This window comes from Canis lupus, chromosome 10 (genome assembly GCF_003254725.2).
Source record: "Canis lupus dingo isolate Sandy chromosome 10, ASM325472v2, whole genome shotgun sequence".
Classification (NCBI taxonomy): Eukaryota; Metazoa; Chordata; class Mammalia; order Carnivora; family Canidae; genus Canis; species Canis lupus.
In genome coordinates this window covers 4,647,770-4,665,240 of record NC_064252.1, presented here as the reverse complement: position 1 = coordinate 4,665,240, position 17,471 = coordinate 4,647,770, and the positions used below count along the sequence as shown (strand labels likewise).

The following is a 17,471-nucleotide window of genomic DNA, read 5'->3' as shown; positions in this document are numbered from 1 at the left end:
TTTAATTTTTGAAAAATTTCAGTGTGAAATTTGATATTTTATTACAACCAAATTCCATTCAGTATCATCTTTGAATTGTGACGTGGCACTAAAAATAAGTTTCTAAGTTTTAAAATACGTTTTAACTGATCTCACCATGTTTGTTTTTGAACTTTGAGGAATACATGCAGGAGGTACACATTTGAGTATGGATCTTTTCTTTTAGTTTATATATGTGAATTTCATTCATGTTGTTGTCTGTAGCAATGATTTCTTTTTTATTGCATATGCTATTTCACTTATGAATAAACCATAATTTATATATTCCTTCTACTGTTGATGAGCATTGGAGCAGGACTGTTAAATAGTCATGTCATGAAAATTCTTATATATAACTTTGTCTTTTGGTTCATACATGTATGCATTTTTCTAGGGTATATATGTAGGAATAAGAATTGTTTTATACAGAATGCAAAGATTCTGATTTAGTAGATACTACCAAAAAAACTCCTCCTAAGTGACTGCAGTAATTTATATTCTTATGAATAGTTTATAAGACTTTAAATTTCACCACATCCTTGGCAACACTCATTATTGTTAATTTAAATTTGCCAGTGGGCAGATATTTTTAATATCTCATTGTTTTATGTTCTATTTTCTCTTATGACTGAATAGATTCATAACATTTTTATGTACTTATTATTAGAATGTCCTCTTTAATAAAGTGCCTGTTCAAGTATTTTGCTCATTTTTTTTACTGAATTTTATAGAGTTGCCTGAAATGTTTTTATTGATGTGTAGGAGTTACTTACATATTCTTAATATTTGTCCATTATCATACATATGCATTGCAAATATCTTCTACTCTGAAACACCATCTATTAAATTTTTTTTATGAATAGAAGTCCTTAATTTCAATAAAGTTAAATTAATAGATAGGTTCCACTATGGTTAGTGTATTTTGTATTGTTTTTAAGAAATATTTTCCTACCTTAAGAATATGAAGATATGCGATCCCTGGGTGGCGCAGCGGTTTGGCGCCTGCTTTAGGCCCAGGGCACGATCCTGGAGACCCGGGATCGAATCCCACATCGGGCTCCCGGTGCATGGAGCTTGCTTCTCCCTCTGCCTATGTCTCTGCCTCTCTCTCTCTCTCTCTCTGTGACTATCATAAAATAAATAAAAATTAAAAAAAAAAGATTATGAAGATATTCTGTTTTCTTCTAGAAGAATTTTTTTTACTTTTTATATTTGACTAATCTAGATTGATTTTTTAAAAATGTATTTTAGGGATCAAAATTCTCACCCTACCCACTTTTAAATGTCCAACTGACTGATACTTACTTAACCATACTTTCCACAGTGCACTGCTATGACCTCTAGTCATATATAAAGTGAGCATATGAGTGTGTGGGTTGGTTTCTATATTCTCCATTTGCTCATATGCCTGTTTGTTTATTCTTGACCAATACTACATTATCTTTATTACTGTAGTTTTATAGTGTAAGTCTTCTGAGTTTGTTATAATTCTCTAATAGTAACTTGTCAATTTTTGTCCTATGCTACATAAATATTCAAATTAACTTGTCAGTTTCCACATATCACAAAATCTGAAAAGGGTTTGATTGGGAGTGTTTATTATTAGTTAAATTTGAGATAATTGGGCATTTTTGTAATATCCTCTTCTAACACATAGACATGGAGTGTACTATTATTTGGATCTATTTTAGTGTTAATATTGCATGTAATTTACTAATCAGAAGTCTTCTGGTGCATTTGTTAAGTGTACTACTATGTATTTGATATTTTAGGATACTATGGTAAATATTTGATGTTTTAGAATAGTACTTTTTAAATACATTTTGTTTTGTTTTCCTATATCTCAAAGGATATAGGAGTTGCTGCTATATAGAGTATAATTATTTTTTCTAACATTTTATTATAAAAAATGCCAAATAAATGGCAAAGTTGGAAGAATTTTGCAGCATACACAAAGATTCTACCTTCAATATTTTTACATAATTGCTATCACCCATCACTTACATTATACTCACCTAGATTCTAAAGATAAAAAGAAAATACTGAAAAATGCCAACAAATGAAAAAGAAACCTATAAATATATACACCTTGGTAACCTGTGAAATATTAAACAAAAGAATGGTCTTAAAATCATTAAGAAAAAAAGACTGCTTTGAATTACTAATTGAATTAGTCAATAAAAGTTCAATTAGTAATTATATTTAGTCAATAAAAATACTCTGCATCAGAAATTATAGAAACTAAAATATGTAACATGATATTTTCAATGTGCTCAAGGAAAATAATACACCCAGTTATTTTCAGATAAACAAAAACCAAGACTGTCTCAGGTGGACTCTCACCAAAACTAATTACAAATATGTAATTCAAGAAGAAAATAAAGCAACTTTATAGAGAGGCCTAAGGTGAATATATAAATAAAAAGCAAGAAATTAATAAATGGGTGCATGTAAATAAGATTAATAAGTTTGGCTGAATAGAAAAATAATGTTTAGTGGATATTATGGGCTGAACTGTGTTCCCCTCAAATTCATATGTTGAAGTCCTAAGCTCCATAACCTTAGAATGTGACTCTGTTTAGAAACAGGGAACATAAACAGGCAATTAAGTTAAAGGGAGTCAGTAGGGTGGACCCCAATCAAATTGATTGGTGTCTGAACATTATAAGAAATTAGGACACAGAAAACAGAAGGATGATCTTGTAAGGACTAGCAAAAGGTAGCCATCTGCAGGTCAAAAAAAAAAAAAAAAGGCCTCAGAAGAAACCAAACCTGCCACACCTCGATCTCTGGCTTCTAGCATCCAGAATTGTGAGACAGTAAGTTTCCATTGTTTAAACACCCTGTGTGTGCTATTATAAGAACCCTAGCAAACCAAATAGTGAGATTTTAAAAGTTCAAATTAAAAAATTCAATAATAGCACAAAAGTGATATGGACTAAATGGAGTGTTCTAATATCTTCATTATTCAAAAAAAAAAGGGAGTGAAGATACTAATTATCTCAAATTTTGATGAGTCAGATATTCATGTTTATATATGTAGGGCAACATCTAAAAGAAATCAAGTATTTATCTCCCAAATGACTAGAAGGAAATGTGTGTAATGATAAAAAAAAAAAAAAAGGAAAATAAAGTAAAAAAACAAAACAGAACGGGGAGGGGGGCAAAAAAGAGAAGGAACAATAGCAAACATTAAATAATACACTGGCATTTGTCCAATTATATCAACAAACAATGTAACTTCCATTTAAAAGACAAAGGCTTTTTTTTTGTCTTTTTGATTTTAGCCATTATGACAGATACATTATAGTTTTGATTTGCATTTCCCCATTGCTTAGGGATGTTGAATGAGTATGTGGAGAAAAAGAAACTCTCATACATTGTTGGTGAGAATGCAAAATAGTGCAGCCACTGTGGAACCAGTATGGTTCCTCAAAAAGTTAAATAGAAATATCATATGATGCAACAATTCCACTACTGGGTATTTTCCCCAAAGAAAACAGACACCAATTTGAAAAGATTATATGCACCCCTATGTTTATTGAGCACAATTTACAATACTCAAAATATAGAAGCAGCCTAAGTGCCCATTAATAGATGAATGCATAAATATGTTATATAATATATATGTTATATATATATATATATGTTATATAACTCAGGCATAAAAAGGTAAGACTTTGCCATATGCAACAACATGGGTGGACTAGAGGGTATTATGCTAAATGAAATGTCAGAGAAAGGCAAATACCACATATTTCCACTCATATATAGAATCTAAAAACAAAATAAATGAATAAACAAACAAAAAGCAGAATTAGATCTATAAATACAGAACAAACTGATGGGGAGGGGGGTTGGGAGATGGACAAAACGGGTGAAGGGGAGTAAGAGATATAAGCTTTCAGTTATAGAATGAATAAGTCATGGGAATAAAAGATACAAAATAAGGAAATAGTCGGAATAGTAATAATGTTGTATGGTAACATATGGTAGCTCCCTTGTGGTGAGCATAGCACAGTGTACAGAGAAGTAAAATCACTATCGTGTATACCTGAAACTAGTGAAACATTGTACACCAACTATAGTGCAATTAAAGAATGACAGTAAAATTTTTTTAAAAAGCTAAAGACTGGGGATCCCTGGGTGGCTCAGAGGTTTGGCGCCTGCCTTCAGCTCAAGGCATGATCCTGGAGACCCGGGATCGAGTCCCATGTCGGGCTCCCTGCATGGAGCCTGCTTCTCCCTCTGCCTGGGTCTCTGCCTCTCTCTCTCTCTCGTGTGTCTCTCATGAATAAATAAATAAAATCTTAAAAAAAAGCTAAAGATTGTCAGTCTGGCTAAAATAATCCAGCAAGATAATTAAAATAAAAACAAGGTTTCACTAAAAATATGGTTTGTGTTGTTCATTGAAGAAGTGGGTAAAAATTAGTATTAATATAGAATATTTGAACCATATCATTAACATGTTTGACTAAACTGACATAAAATATTGCACAAACTACGTGCATTTCAAGTACACATAGAATATTTGTAAAACTGGACCACATAATGAATTATAAGAAAAATCTCAAGCAATTTCAAGAATTTGAATCATATACCTTTGACCAAGTCATAAACCAATGACATAAAAGGAGTTTTAGAAAGGCTGTGTGTCAAACTTTTTTTTTTTTTAGTTTAAATGCATTTTATTTTCAGAAAACCTACATGACATGTTTTGTTTTTCTTAAAAACAATGCCTCCACCCCAAATAAATCAAGGTCAAAATAAATGGAGAGCCCAAGATGACATCAGTCCCATTTGTCTGAGTCCTGGCATTGTGTGGATGAAAAGCAGCAGCCAGTTACCACAATAGGTGATACCTCCAAAGTTAACAGCCAAATTCTTTTAACTTTTTTCCATTTCTAAATCATCCTTATAGAAAATCATATACAGGGTCTCACCACCCTCACAGTAGTCCAACAGAGCAACCATGCCATCTAGAATCATGTTTTCACCAATAAAGAACTCAGAGTTTTTTTAAATTGGCAAGAATGTATTTGATTCGTTCTGCAACCCCTGCCACAAAAGATTTTACTCTATCTGGCCTCTGTTCTTCAAGTTTGCCTTTGATTGATTCCATATAATCTTTGATGTACTACTTGCAGAGTTCTTTTGTGAAGCTGTTTTCCTGCAAGTGATGGTTCATGATAATATCAACACCAGTGACTATTGTGGTTTTGGTACCTTTGCCCTCAGGAGCTTCCATGGAGGCATTTTCATCAATGAACGAGTCATCAGTGTTACCCTCTGTCCTACTGACCATCTTCCCCTTCACCTCTAGGCACAGCCATCCGTCACGGCTGATGAGATACGGGTAGTGATCATGCCCACTGTTGGAGAGAGATGATGGCAGTGCTGGTTTAGCAGGAGCCAGAGCTCTGAGCCAGCATGGTGCAGTCAAAGCAGCATCCAGCAGAGGGTTGAGGAGACGTGGGAATGGGTGGGAAAAAGCTGTGCCAACTGTTTTAAAAATACACTTTTAAGTAACTTGTGGGTCAAAGAAGATTAAGAAAATATTTTAACCTAAAAGGTAATACAATATCGTTCATATAAAACCATTTGAAAAAGGAACAAACAAATGTGAATGCTCAGCCATATGGGGCAGACTGCAATAGTCCAAGCATTCAATTGACAACAAATATGAAAATCTGGAATTATTATTATTTTTTTTGGTATTTATTTATTTACATAGAAAGGAAGAGGGTAGGAGCAGAGGGAGAGGGACAAGCAAGCAGACCATGCTGAGTGCAGAGCCCCACCAAGGGGCTGCATCCCACCACTCTAAGATCATGACCTCAGCTGACATCAAGAGTCCAAGGCTTAAACTGAGCCACCCAAGGAGCCTCGGAATATATGGAATAATTATAAAAATCATATGTATGATGGCTACATATTGCTGAAGGAGCAATGAAGACTAGAAGAAGTTAAACTCAACAGAGGTGATAAATTTTCAGAGATGAGCTGATGTTCTGCGATTATCTTTCGAAGCATTCTGACTCTTGATTGCCTATCCTGGTTGCAGGTTAGAAACTGAATCTAAGCTTGACCCAGGCACAAGGCCACTGAGAGGAACAGAGAAACCAACTATGTTTCTGGAGGTCACACAAGGCTGGAGTAATATATTGAAAACTCTAGGGCCCTACACCTCTTGACTGATTACCATCTCAATGAAAGTTGCCCAGAAAAATACAGGATGCCCAATTAAATTTGAAATTTAGATAAACAGAGAATACTTTTTAAATGTACTTTTTAAATATGTCAAATTTTGAATGGGACATACTTGTACTAAAACTTTAATTGGCTATTTATCTGAAATTCAAGTGTACTGAGTGTCCTATATATATATATTTTTTAATCTTTTGCTTAGTATGGAAACTTTAATCTTAAGACATTTGCTGAATTCCCAAGAACTGGGAAGACAGAAACAAACAAATAGGAAACATTAAATAATACACTAGGTGTAAGAAAATTGTTCATATTATTTTTGTGATGTCTGAAAATCTGAAATTGCTTCAAAAATAAGTTAAAAAATAGTGCAAGAAGAAAGAATCATTAATGATTTCACAAGTCAGAAATTTATGGCAACACATCCATCTTAATTAAACACACCTCAGGTAATGTCAAAATTAAGCACAACAGAGAAAAAATAGAGTGAAGAGTGCTGAAGAAAAAAACAGTCCTCTATTCTGATACTAAGCCTGTTGGACTGAAACAAAGACTCAAAGTTTCATTCATATTCCTTGGTAGAATATGACTGAGATGGAAACAAATAAATATTTTGCAATTTACATAATCCTACGACTTATCCAAGAAGAGTTTCTGCTGAAACTTGCGTATAAACAAAAAATTGAATCTTGAAATATTTTTATTTGAAATTAATTTTTAGCATTGAAAACAACTAAAGAGATATTTATATATCTGGTATCAGAAAATATCTGACTTTTATTACCCAGAGAAATAAGTTACCTTCATAATAGTTAATTTTTTTCACTCTTTAAACATCTTAAGTGTAGGAATCTTTTTCTTTTACTAATAGAAACCAGGGTACCATATTCAGGGACTCATAATAATATTTGTATCCTATCTAGCATCTTCTTGTATACACACACACACACACATCCACACATAGAGCAAGAAAATTATAATGGAACTGAAATTGCCAAGTAAGTATAAATAACTAAGAATGACCTTTAAACTACACTTTAACTGTACTTGTAGTCACAGATTTACAGATAGACCACTAAAATCATCAGTGAGACTTCCCAAAAAGAATAATATACATTATATATTTAAGCTACCTTCAAACAAGGGAGGTCATTCTTTGCTGGCATGTTATGTGGTTTTATACCTTGAATCAAAAATAGATATGAAACAAATATCATGTACTAATTAGATTTTCAGGAACAGTTTTATAATATTTGGCATCAGAAACTGATGAGTAAGATGTAAGCAGTATATAAAGTCAAGGAGTAGGGAAAATTGACAGATTAGATTGAAAGCTGATGGAGAGCCAAAGAACAAGAGATGAAGAAAATATCAAATTTCTTAAAAGTCATCCAGAAGTTAGTTTGGCTAAGGGGGCTGACATTTTTAACATATAATAAGAGAAAAATGACATTGATAACAGTTAGCCCTGATTTATGCAATCTAAGAAAAATTACCTATAATATTCTTTAAGAATATCCTATAATGACAAATTCTATCTTTTTGTTTCTTTTTCTTACAACTATTTTTGAGCTCCTCTACTAAGCTAGGCCCTATTGTGAGCTTTGAAATCACAGCAGTGAATAAGTCAAGGAACGTTCCTGCTTCCACGGGGCCCATTTGCAATGAAGAGCTGCATACATTAATTTACTTTTATTTTTGAAGAACACCAATAGGAAAATAAAGAGCTGAAGGAGAAAGCATTGGAGGTCGGGCAGGGGTAGAACATTACTTTAGATAGTATATTCAGGAAAACTCTATGATGAAATAACTTTGGGGTTGAGGCCTACATGATGATAGGTGCTCAACCATGAAAAAACTGAAGAAAGAATTTGAGGGGCATAAAACAACTAACTGGTCCTTAGCTACCGAAGTAGAAATGATCTTGATATCAAACCACAACTGTTCTACCTTCAAAAAAATATTTTGGGATGGTGGGTGGCTCAGTGATTGAGCACCTGCCGTTAGCCCAGGGCATGATCCCAGGATCCGGGATCGAATCCCACATCAGGCTCCCTGCATGGAGCCTGCTTCTCCCTCTGCCTGTGTCTCTGCCTCTCTCTGTGTCTTTCATAAGTAAGTAAAAAGTCTTAAAAATGTTTAAAAAATATTTTACTTATTTATTTATTTGAAAGAGGGAGTGGGGCAGGGAGGGGCATAGGGAAATGGAAAGAAAGAATCCCAAGCTGACTCCATGCTGAGTGCAGAACCCGATGCAGGGCTCGATCTCACAACCCTGAGATCATGACCTAAACTAAAACCAAGAGTTAGACGCTGAACCAAATGAGCCACCCAGGTGCCTCTGTTCTACCTTTTCATGAGGATTTTCACTTAAGAATATTCATTTGTGATAGTTATTACTACTTGATTTCATATACAGTTTGTAGACTTGAGACTCTAGAAATGCAATTATAGCTCATACAGTGACAGCTGCCTTGTCTGTCTTGATATTCATCAAACAGCATGTCTTGACTTGATGGTTGGTTGCACTGAACAATCTTAGGAAAAATTTTCTGTACTAAAGGATTATTGAATATCAAGATTCATTTTCATTCTCCTTATAAAGACGTTTGAAACTTGAGACAAAAAATAAAATATTTAAGTTCACAAAAATGAGAGAGATGGCAAATGGAAGATATAATTTTTGTTTTGTCATTTATTTCATGTTTTATTTCTTGAACACTATTTTTCAAGATACTTCTTATTTAAAATATATATAATGCACTTTTCTTATGGAAATGAATTAATTAAATAATGCTTATAATCAATTCCTATTTTCTTTCATTTATAAACTTAATGAACAATTCATTTATAGAGATAATGGACAAATCTAGGTAACAGCTACTATATTTTTATTTTTATTTTATTTTTTGGTACTATATTTTTAAATAAAAGTACATTTAGTGGTTCAAATTGATGGCAATGATCTTTTAAAGATCTCAATAGTATCGCCATTATCTGTATTCTCTAATTTCCTCTTTAGTCGACAAATCTCATTTATCTGTTTCCAACTTACATGATCTTAAGTCAAATATTATGACTGAAATAAAACAAAAAAATAAAGAATAGTTGGAAACACAAAGAGATCTGGAAAAACCCTCAGATTTCACTATATCATATAAAAAAGTGGAAAAATCTTTTCTCTGAGTATCCATCACTGCCACACAGTCTTACACACATGAACAACAAACAAAACTGTGTGAAGTTTCTTCATTGTGTCAGCATAATAGAGGAAGTTGTCAGTCTTGTCTCTTTCATCTCTTACTTTTCACATATGGTTAACTGTCAATTACCTAACAGGTTCATCTCCTATATATGTTTATTCTTTGTCACTTTTCTTCTACCTCTACTTCCGTTGTCTTTATTTAGGAACTGGCCACCTCCCATCTGTTGGTCAACATGCTTCTAATGTTGTCTTAACTCCCTATTCCAAATCTATTCTTTGTAGCCTATCAGAGGAATCCCTCCTTATGAAAAATTATTGTGTCTCATTCTTCTTAAATTCCTCCAGTAGTTTCAGAAGCTCTGTGACTAAAATCTAAGCCTTTTAATGTGACATACAAGACTGTACAAAATCTGTAAGGAAGAATTGCCTGAATGAGCTTTTTTTTTTTCCCTCAAATTAAGACCTCTGATGCCCTAAACATTCATAGGTAAATACTCAGAGTTCTCTAAGTTCAAGGCAAGTTATGTATTTTTTAGATGAAAAAAGCACAGATTGACTAGAAAATTCAGTATCATGATCTGTGTGCTAGAGCATTTAACTAATATATCAGTGATAGGGTTGGTAAAAGCACTATGGGAAGACAATTCTTGAATTGGTACTTCAGACTTAAGGGGTCAGAGAAGGCTTTTGGAGATGTCATATTTAAACTGTAATCAAAAAATATAGAAGAACTTTTAGGAAGAATTGAGAGATGGTGACATGATGGAACAAATTCTAGAAGAAGAAAAGTATATTTTCAAACAGATAATATTTATGTATGTGCAAAGATTGTTTTTATGTTTATACCTCCATAACCTTTTTATCTTATAATAATTCATATTACTATTTGCATAATTATAGATTAAATGTTTGAAATTTAAAGCATTGTTTAGAGAAGGGATATACAGATTCTAGCTCAAGACCAATAATCCTCTTTGTAAATGAGGAAAACATTATTGAGCCTTCCTGCATTGTTCACATTATGAAATTTATTTCTAAATAAAATTCCATGATAACAAAATAATATATTTGAAAGCATTTAACTATTAAAATAAATTTTAAAAAGCATGGTAGTAAGACTTAGGAATGTATTAAAACTAAAAAAAAAAAAAACTAAAAATATAGGACATCTGGGTGGCTCAGTGGCTGAGCTTCTGCCTTCGGTACAGGAAATGATCTTGGGTCCTGGGATCGAGTTCTGCATCAGGCTCCCTACAGGGAGCCTGCTTCTCTCTCTGCCTATGTCTCTGCTGCTCCCTATTTCTCATGAATAAATAAATAAATAAAATCATAAAAAAATAAAACCGAAAATATTCTGAAGGGATATTAAATACCTCTTTATTTTTTATTTTTATTTTCTTATTTTCTCTTTATGATTTTCAAATCAGTTGTAGTTGATCAGTAGCAGAGTCATCAGAGAATATTTAGAAAGAAAGGAAACTTAGGAAAAGATGTGTAAAATATAAAAAACATCTGGTGATAGTAAGATATATTCCAAAATCTAAAAGATAAAAAAGTTTTCATGATTGGACTTTATCTTTTATTTTTTTATTATTTATTTATTTATTTATTTATTTATTTATTTATTTTTACTTATTTTTATTTATTTTTTATTTTTTTGGACTTTATCTTTTAAAGGACAGAGGGTCTGAGGAAGATAGTAAAAACAGAGAGAAGTACAAATAGAGACGAAAAAAAGAAAAGAGATTTGTAAATCAACTAATTTACTTTTCAAATGGAAACTAATTTATTTTATTTAAAATTCTTGGGCACCTTTCTTCCACTGGTATTTGTTTTTCCAGCTCATTAAGTTTCTGAATGATTAATCTTTGCTCTCTAAGGAAAGAGAATGAGATTATTTGGTGAAGTGTGGGAGAGCTGAGCCCCTTAGGACATAGCTTAATCCAACAAGAAGGAACTTAGAGCTAAGGTTGTCATGACATTCTTAATAACAAAAACAGTGATAATATTTCTCACTGAGTTTTTAGTATACTATAAACACAGAATGAGATATGCCACTTATCTAGTGGTCTGGAATATATATATATAATCAATATAATATGCTCTATTGGTTAATGTTGGAATTGGAAAATCAATGAAAACTTCTCAAAAAAAATACACCAGAATTAAGATAACTTATTAGCTTATTTTATTTTTCACTTGTAGGAAAAAATCAGGAAAATAGTTTTTTTTTTCCCCCAAAGCAACATGTTCAGATAATTAAGGCCAAGATCTCTAAGTGCCAAATAAAAATGCTATTTTACAAAGGAATTAGTCCTAATATAAATTACCACGCCTTCTTTGGTAAATCACACTGAACAATTTTAAAATGTATAGAATTATCAAAAGTTAAGGTCTTCTTGCATATAGTTTAAGCCCCCTTACACCTAGTTATTATCTTAACCACTGAAGTTATGGGGGTATACAACAATGAAGAGGCTCTTAGCTAAATACACATTTAATTGCCACCTTTAGGGTGTTCCAGCTGATTACATGTATCTTGCTTCAGGAATTCTCCATAGACATCAAAATTCCTTAGGGTCTCTCTCTCTCTCTCTCTCTCTCTCTCTCTCTCACACATACACACACACACACACTCATACACCCCAGAAGAGCTACATGTTATACAGTAGCCTTAAGTAGCTTTTCTTGCTTCCTTTTCTCTGGTCTCTGTAATGATTATGAGTAGTTCTTTAAGTCAAGGATCTCTCTCAAGTAAACTGTGCATTCTTATTCAAAATTTTGTACCTAAAATGTTTTGGCTCAAGCACCTTGATGGCATAGGAATTAAGGATTCTTTTCTCTCAGCTAACACCCAACAAAACGTCAATTCCCTGAGATTTTTAATACAAGATTGTATGTTTTATTGATGTATCTTAATGAGGCACAGACTAATTAGACTGAACAGTAGCTATAAATGACTCGTAAGAACATACTGGTTTTTGCCTGGATATCAGCTTCATGATATTTACTGTTATTTTCCTTATTTTATAGATGAGAAAACTAAACCATAGGTGATTTATTTTGCCCCAAATCAGAAATTTGGCAAGTGGTAGAACAGGAATTCAAATTATGCAATCTGACTCTAAATCCTCACAACAGCCCTTCATTCATCCTTCTAGACCTGGCGATCAGAAGCAGAGACTAGAGGTGGGCACTGTTAAATTTCTTAATTTGTATGGAAAGTCTTGTCTAATATTTGCTGCCTGATGGCACCTTTCCTTAATGAAGAAATTCATTTAAAGAGCACAGAAAATCAGGAGCATATTACACAATTTATTGCTTGTATAGTATAAATTAACGTTTTCTTGAATTATTGAAATATGCAATGAATAATTACCGAATTATTGAAATTTTTAAAGTGTATAAGAATGCAAGCATAAATAAGACTACAAGTACACAGAACCTATGTTGCCATACTTTCTAAAATCATTTTTATTTTTTTCCTATAAAAAACTTATTTATGGATTTTTAGCAATCAATAAGAGTGTGGTATATTACAGTTATCCCTTCCTGATTCTTCAGCCAATGGTAGGAAGTTCCTCATGCATGGAATTCGACCAACTAGCAAATTCATTGCATCTGGAAGAGAATGGATGTACTGAGATACAATTTAGCTCAACTTCATCTATCAGATTATCACTGTTATTAGCAAAGTGTGATTTTATTTGTCCAAGGAAGGCATGTAAAGGCATGTTGAGAGCTACCAGGTGACTCTGGGACATTTAAGAAAAAAAAACTCTACAACGGAGCCTGTTTTCTTACTTGCTATGGATGATTTATTATTTTTTACACTCCATTTTTGATACTTGACACATGGTATTGTTGTCATTGTCAAGTTTCAATCAGCAGAAGGATAGCATATATAGCAATCTGAAAGACAAAATACGAGTGACTTTAAACTCCTTGTAGTTTTAAGTAGCAATTAAAGAATTCCAAGGATTCCATAAATAATTTTAGGTTTTTGGAAAACTTTTGGATGCTTTAAAGTTTAAAAATGTGAATTGTTTCCTTTTGTGATTGTATTAATAAATTCTAGACTTTCCTATCTTACCCTTGGGGAACAAAGTTCTTTTATATTTTTAATAGGTCATAAAACTGGAGTCTAAATTCACTGGAATATTTTACAGAAATCACTAGAAGACAAAATGGATGCCATATTGAGTCTGATCAAATGTCTCTCAAACCTCTTACACAGTCTCTTCTGCTGTGTTGAAAGGACTACCTTTAGTAGGGGATGCAATTATTCTTTATGATCTTGACCTTACAAAAATGAAGAAAGAGCCTGTGCCTTTCTTTGTGCTACCAGATGAACACAGAAGTTTTGTGTTTTGTCCTGATGGTCAAAGAAGTATGGGATTTTAGGATTGAGAAGAATCTTGAGAAAGATGTAGTTAAGAACTTTCTGATCAGTGTGTCCAATTACCTCATTTTGCTATGAAAATATCCCTACTTTTTAAATGTGTCATGAGGAAAAGAAGACTGGGAAACACTGTCTAGAAAACTCCCCTTTTATGTGGTGGAGCTTCTCTGTTCTCCTAATGTTCTTTTAAAAGCTATCTTGCAGATTATCATGGATGCGTGAATTCATATAAATCCTTTTGAATATGTTCGTATTTTGATGTCACACACACACACACACACACAGATTCTTTATTTACCAACATTCATTCACTTCTCCCTCTTTCTAATATCACATTTGGGCATCTTTCAACCTCATCCCTATTTCCTACTATATTTGTCTGGGATTATCCCTAAGTGTACCTCTTGGGTTGTGTTCTTATTGGCTATAGGCCAATTCAGGTCATCATAGCTGCCTGGTCATAGCAATAGGTCCAGGGTGCATATGTAAACAAAATCCTCCAATTAAGGTTAACTTGAAGAATTTTGCTGATAATGGCAGTGCACAGACCTGTCAGATGTTTTGTCTAAAATGTCTAAAACTATGTTTATTACCATTAGAGAAGACAGTCTGAATAGCAGAAGACAGATGCAAAGCATTGACAGAGATATGAATCTGTAGATCAAACCATAATATAAAGCTGGTCCCATCCTGCAGTTTTCAGTTACTTGCATGGAAAAGTTTCCCTTTCATCAAGTCACTTTCTTTTACATTTTAGTTCTTTATAAGCAAAACACATCAAAATATGTGATTTTTATTTCCTTGAAAACAGATTTCTCTTATTAATAAAGATGGCTTAGGTAGGATTAATGGATAGAATTACTAAGGGTTGGCTTAAAAATCATGTAGGTCAAATATTTTTAGGAATAAGAATCTTGTTCGTTGAATAGTCAGTCTTCCTTGCATTCTGGGGAGGAACTATATACCCAAAGGTATGCTAGATCGAGTATGGAATATATTAAAATGTAATTTATATTGCCTACCAGGCTTAGAGCCAAAGTAAGCCATCTGTGTATTTTCCACAACAATTAAACCTGACTAAAATCTTAAAAAAAGAAAAAGTGATGAAAGCTAGAACATTCTTGTCAATAAGATCTCAGAACAAAGACAAAGAGAGCTACACTCAGAGCCTACTATGAAGATGCCTTCAATGACCTGACTTGCCAACTATCAAAATGGGGGGCTCTGGAGCAATGTCGCAGTAAGCAGGGTCACCAAATATTCTAAGCACAGAGATGAAGGGAGGGAAAAAAGGAGATGGCTAGGCTTTTCTCTCTTTCTCTTATGGAATAGAGAGAAGAAGAGTTCAAAAAATGAAAAATTAAAAAGAGACCTCTGGATTTGTCCATTAGAAAGTCATGATAACGTTAGGAAGAGTAATTTCAAAAGTAAGAACATATTATGGTGAATGAGTGATTCAGATTACTGTGTTTACAATCATGAACGAGCATATGTTCATAGTGCTGAAGGTACTGATAACTTGATGAATCTCTCCTCTGGATACCAAAACTTAAGGAATAATCACAAGAGGATCGAAGTAGAATATTAGCTTTTTATGGACATTAAAGTGAACAGTTAATCTCAAATATAGGACAGAGAACAAAATGAGTTTTCCTAATATAGCCTCAAAAGTCTTGATGTAGGCACCTGTCCCTAAGAAAATATGGATTTGTAATGGGCACCTCAAACTCCTTATCCAGTCTGTGGATGGTCCAATTCATGGAGTGTCATGATTTTATTTTTAACTAATAGAATTTACTCCTTAGAACAATTTTTGGCTTACAGAAAAAAATGAACAGAAAGTAGAGTTCTTATACTCTTTCTATTTCCCATAACTTTTCCCATAAAAAATGTTTTATTTATTTATTTGTTTGTTTGTTTGTTTATTTATTTATTTATTTATTTATTTGAGAGAGAGAGAGAGAGTGTGTATGTGCAAGTGGGAGGAGGAGCAGAGGCAGAGGATCTCAAACAGACTCCACGCTGAGCACAGAGTCCAACACCTGAGGATAAATCCCACAACCTTGAGATAAAGACCTGTGTAGAAACCAAGAGTCATCCGCTCAACCCACTGCACCAATCAGGCACCCTAAGCTTCCTCATTTTTGACATTTTGCACTGATATGGTACATTAGTTATAATTGAGAGATCAATATCAATACATTGTTATTAACTACAAAGTCATGGTTTATGCTAGGATTCACTCTTGGTGTCAGAGTTCCATGGGTTTGCCAAGTGCATAACCTCCACCATTACAGTATCACATAAATAGTGTCATTGCCTTAAAAATTCCCCCATGTATCACCTCTTCGTCTTTCCTATCTTCTCTGCCCCCATAACCCTTGGCAAACATTTTTTATTGTTTCCATAATTTTGCCTTTTTCAGAATGTGGTATAATTGGAATCATAGAGTATGAAGCCTTTCAGATTGGCTTCTTTCACTTAGCAATATGTCTTCAAGGTTTTCCCTTGTGTTTTCATGGCCTGATAGCCCATTTATTTTTATTGGGAAACAATATTTTACTGTATGGACATACTATGGTATATTTATCCATCCCCCTATTGAAGGACATGTGGTTGCTTCCAATTTTTGGCAATTATAAATAAAGCTGCTAAAAACACTCATGTAGATTTTCATGTGAACATATGTTTTTATTCATTTGTGTAAATACCTGAGTGCAGTTGCTGGATTATATGGTTAAGAATATGATTAATTTTGTAAAAAAATACCAAACTGTCCTCCAAAGTAGCTTTACCCATTGGCATTCCCATTAACAATGAACAGGAGTTCTTGTGCCACATGCTCTCTAGCATTTTGTCTTGTCAGTGTTTTGGATTTTGGTCCTTCTAATATGTATGTAGTCATATCCCATTGTTGTTGAATTTGCAAATCCTTTTCTACACATATTGAGCATCTTTTATAGGCTTATTTGCCATCTGTATATCTTCTTTGATGAGATGTCTATTCAAATTATTTCTGCCTATTTTTTAACTGTCTGTGCTTTTTTTTTTTTTTTTGGTTTTAGGAGTTCTTGGTATATATTGAATATATGCCTTATATTAGATATATATTTTCAAATATTGTGTCCTAATCTGTAGCATGTACTTTTATTTTCTTTAAAATATATTTTCTACAGCAGACATATACGTGTGCATGCGTGTGTGTGTGTGTGTGTGTGTGTGCTTATAAAGTCCAACTTACACATTTTTACTTTCATGGATCATTCCATTGTTGTATTTAAAAACCTGTTGCCAGACTCAAGGCCATCTAGATTTTCTCCTACATTATCTTGTAGAAATATTATAGTTTGCACTTTACATTTAGGCCAATTATTCATTTTGAGTGTTTTTTTAAATATATAATATCAAGGTTAATTTTTTAAATAAATTTTTTTTTTTCATGAGAATGTCCCATTGTTTCAGGATCATTTGTTGAAAAGATCGTTTTTATACATTGGATTGCTTTGGGTTGTTTGTGAAAAATAAGTTGAAAATATTTGAATATATTTGAGTGGGTCTATTTTGGGGCTCCATATTTTGTTCTTTTGACCTATTTGTTTATTCTAGAAATAGTACAACATTGTCTTGGTTACTGTAGCT

At 33.0% G+C, this 17,471-nt stretch overlaps 1 pseudogene; it reads right to left on the bottom strand.

The window, feature by feature from the left end:
• Positions 1 to 4,905: 4,905 nt before the first annotated feature.
• LOC112677780 (translationally-controlled tumor protein-like) lies at positions 4,906 to 5,344 on the bottom strand (annotated as a pseudogene).
• Positions 5,345 to 17,471: the final 12,127 nt, after the last annotated feature.